Source organism: Sprattus sprattus (genome assembly GCF_963457725.1).
Source record: "Sprattus sprattus genome assembly, chromosome: 17".
NCBI classification, from domain to species: domain Eukaryota; kingdom Metazoa; phylum Chordata; class Actinopteri; order Clupeiformes; family Clupeidae; genus Sprattus; species Sprattus sprattus.
The window spans coordinates 28,835,400-28,839,804 of record NC_137915.1 but is presented as its reverse complement, the minus strand read 5'-3'; positions in this window follow the sequence as shown (position 1 = coordinate 28,839,804).

Below are 4,405 nucleotides of genomic sequence, written 5' to 3'. Positions count from 1 at the left end.
CCCCCATTACAGCAACCAGCCCTGAGGTTGAGAGTTCATGCTGGAGACCCACACTCAGTCCTGAGTGGTGAAATGCACCCTGGAGATTACCAGAGCGAGGCAAATAGGAGTGCATCAGCTGGGGTGAAGCACAGGTTGTGTCAGCCCGCGGCCACATGCACACAGAGAGGTGCAGAGTGAACATTTCCAGCACAGCTAACCAATTTCCTCCACCATCACTTTCTGCCTACTTATTGTTCATTTGTCCCCCTCCCCCCAGAAAGAAAACCACAACACAAAGATCAACACCAGCGGCACAGAAGAAAACAGATATTTAATTTTGTCTGTGCCTGGTGCTAATGTGTTTTTGGGACTTGTATAATTATTCTGGTCTGGGTGTTCGAGGCTGCCAGCTTAGCCCAGGTGTTAACACTGGGACTCATGCTGATACTGTCAGTCACCCCTGTCACCCACATGACAGTGACATCGCTCAGGGGCACAGCCGGATTGGTTGATTGGCAGGGTTATTTCCGAGGCAATTACTCTGATTTTGATTGTGTCAGTCAATTGACTATAGTTACACATGCCATGAAAACAGAGTTTGTTATGTATGTGTTTTTATTGAGATAGTTCCAGGGAGGGATTATGTAAAGAGGTCCTCTATTCTGGGAAGGCAACTTTCCATGACAGAGTAAAAACTCCTATCTCATCCGATATGACATGCTAACATGTTTTGCTGAATGTTGCATGCAGTTTGACTGCTACTATCTTATATAGGTATGGGCTTTCTGAGCTGCTGCTGGTCACAGATTTCATATAAACAAGCATGCTCAAATCTATCTAATACGCTTAGTCATTAATGTTTTAGTTGGATTCATTCTCACACATAGGGTGAAACTGAAATATTCCTAACAATAACTTGTGCTGCAATCAAATGTCAGAACAGACAACTGCAGACACAGTCCTTATCTAGTCTCTACACTAGGTGTAATGCTAGTAGACCTTCTAGACATTTCTTGGTTCAAAGCCATAAAACACAAAATGCTTGCTTTTACAGTAAACACATCATTGAAATTCAACACTAATTCAAATAAAACACGTTTTATCCTTATATGCTAGTCCACATAAGAGGTCTGCCAAAACTAGAACTAAAATTTAAAAAAGGCAATTTCCAAATATGACTTTAGTGTTTGTACTTTGCACATTTCATGTGCTTCTTGGAATGGACTAAAATTACCGTATCCTTTTACTTCACTCCAAGGACAACTGTGCATGCACTTTTGAACTAACACAGTATCCATGGCAACAGAGATGCTTGCTGCTGAGATGGAGGTTATGACTAGAGTGCTGAGATTGTTCACTCAGTAGAAATCAATACAAATAAAATGGGAAACAACACCACAAGCACTGACATTATGTTCTCAGAAATAAGACATCCGTCATTGAAACTACAGTATTTACATTTCTCAATTGGGACAACCAAAGGACAAGCAAAGGTTTTTGGCCAGTGAGGTCCATTTAAACCCCTAACAGAAAGATGTTGGGCCAGTATCACGTTTAGCATGAAAGATGTAAAGTCGAGTGCATGTTTTTTAAAACACTGCATGGTTTCGATATTTTGTAATTCAATTTTTGTTTGCATATGAGGATAAACTGTGTTTTATTCTACAGAGATATGAGAGATAATGATTTAATTATCTGAATAATACTGAATATTAGTGTGTCTGGGGGGGGGGGGGTATAAGGTGGGCAACAGGCACCAAAAACAGCTTGTAGTGGTGCTTGTGCAGTTTCCCCTTGTGTTTGACGGGCCGCATGTTTGCTTTGCTCGGCTCTGCTCTGCGTGTTGAAAGAGAGGCCCACTGCCAAGCAGGACAGGGCAGGCTGGGGGGCCCTCCTCTCCTCTCCTCTCCTCTCCTCTCCTCTCCTCTCCTCTCCTCTCCTCATCTTGAGGACTCAGCATATGTGCAGTCCACACCACAGAACCTCAAAGTGTAGTCAGCACACACTGCTGTCCAGGGGGTCTGTCACACACACACACACACACACACACACACACACACACACACACACACACACACACACACACACACACCCTTTGCATCTTTCTCCTTGATAAACATCCAAACATGGGAACTGAAAACACAACATTGCCTCATGGCTTGGGAAACCATGCTGTGGAGCGCTCTAAAAGATTCATCCTCACAGCTTTCCTTTCTTTCTGACCTCTAATACATGTGTCAAGCCAGACACACATGTTACCCTGTGCATGATCTTATATACATACGGAAAGAAATAGAAACAAATCGGTGGCTGAAGAATCTCATGAAGATATAGAAGATGTGATTGGATGTGTGGACTGCCTCTCCTGCTGTGGCTCACAGAGTTTATACTGAGTGATCTGTTTATATGCTGTCTCCCTTTCTTTAGCTATCCTGGGCTTCTTTCTGTTTGGGTGATGGTCTCTTCAAAAAAGGCACACTTCTAAAACTCTACATACAGTTGTGAATGCCCAGAGGCCTCATTGACAGTAGCCGGCTGAAACAAGCGTGGAGAATTTCATACAACCCCCCCAAAAAGCCCAAAAGATGCCACTCTCCTTTCTCCAGGCAGCCGGCCTGTTTTAAAAGCCAACCAATTAGTGGGATAGTTCTCCGTCTGTCAAGTGGGCGAGAAGTGAACCAGTGAACCTACAGCCGCCCAAGCGTTTGGGATGAAGGGGGTCTGCACACTTCACTAAAAAGGGCCAGTGTCTCGGGGGGATAGCACAAGGACATGAAAGCACATCAACCTCCTCAGCCAGCCACACGTCAAACCCCATGAAGCTTAAGCCAGCACAGCCTGACCAATAAGAAAGGCCATTTAGTGACAAATCTCTGAAATGAGCTGCACATTTACAAATGGATGGGTGAATATGAACATTTGTAATTAGATGCTACTTAGCAGGGGGTTTCTGCAGTGTGGCGGGCTCCTCTCTCTCTCTTTGCATTCACTCCGAGTGATGGCAAGGGACTGCTTTGGACTGGGTAAGCCAGAAACGTTTTAGGTGTCAAAAAAATCCTCCTTGGTCCGCACCCGGTGGAAACTCGACACTGTGTGAATTACAATAGTTTCCCACAAAGGGAATGGTTAATTGGATGGTAATTAATGGCAGAGGCGAATGATAAATACCTTTGTGCGCAAGAGGCAGACTAGGTTTTTTTCCCCCTCTCTCTCTCTCTCTCTCTCGCTCTCTCGCTTTCTCCCTCCTTTTCTCTTGTCAAGGACAAGGAAGTGGGAGCAAAGAGAAGAAAACTTGGAGACACCTTACCCTTCTCTCGATCCTGACAGTTAATCCTACACACCCCTACCCCCAACAAAACACCCCTCCCAAGCATCCATTCACCCACATAGACACACACATGCACATACACACAAACACATACTCTCTCTATCTCTCTCTCTCTCTCTCTCTCGCTCTCTCTCTCTCTCTCTCTCTCTCTCTCTTTCACACACACACTAACCCCCTGCCTCTTCCTTCTCCAAAAAGCCCCTCCATTCGCCCTCATCACCGCCTTCTCATCTCTACTTTGTTTCCATGGAAACACAAGGATGAAAAAAAAAGAATTACTTGTAGATTGAATGAAAGATTTTAAGTAACCCCCCCACCCAAAAAAAAAAGTGTTGCAGGCTCTTTGAATTGTGCTCCTCGAATTCATGCAGAGGGGATCTTTAAAGAGCATGCTGACAGATTCAAGGCAACACTTTGTGCTAGTTCTGCTAGTGCGCATCAGACACAATGTGTACATCACACAGCTGTCATTCCTTCTTGATTCATTTGTCTGTGCCTTTCCATTGCTCTCCCAGTTATATGATCTGGCAAGTAATAACAAGCCTCTGTATACCATGAATTATACGTTAGTTGGGTTCTCAGGCTGACTTATTGTGGGATGAGCTTGACTTGTTTGCAATGAGGGCTGAGGTTGATTTGTTGCAATGCAGTCTGTCTCTGTGCACCTCCAAAACATTGCTCAATGATGGCACCTTTGAACAGACTCGGTCCAGATGAGTAAGCACATGACAAGCAGGCAGAATGACATCAGAGGCAGGCAGAGCCACTCCTGCATGGCAGCCACCATGAAGAAGTCTGTATCCTTTACACCTGGCCGACCCCTCAAGGAGATTAAGCCTGTGTAGCTTTTTACGCAACATGGACACACATGGAACATCTGATTCCCGGGAGGATCTGAGAACACGGGTCCTGGCTGGAGGAGAAGGCACGCACATATTACCAGATCACTCAGGCTGCTGGGTATAGCCCTCCTGCCCGTCTCCAATAAAGCACACCATCCACCAAGGGTAGGGGCATTTGGAGGGCTGCAGCTCGAAATTTAGGCCAGTGCTGGCACAGTGAGGGTACAGGGAGATGCATTCACCTCCAGAGGGG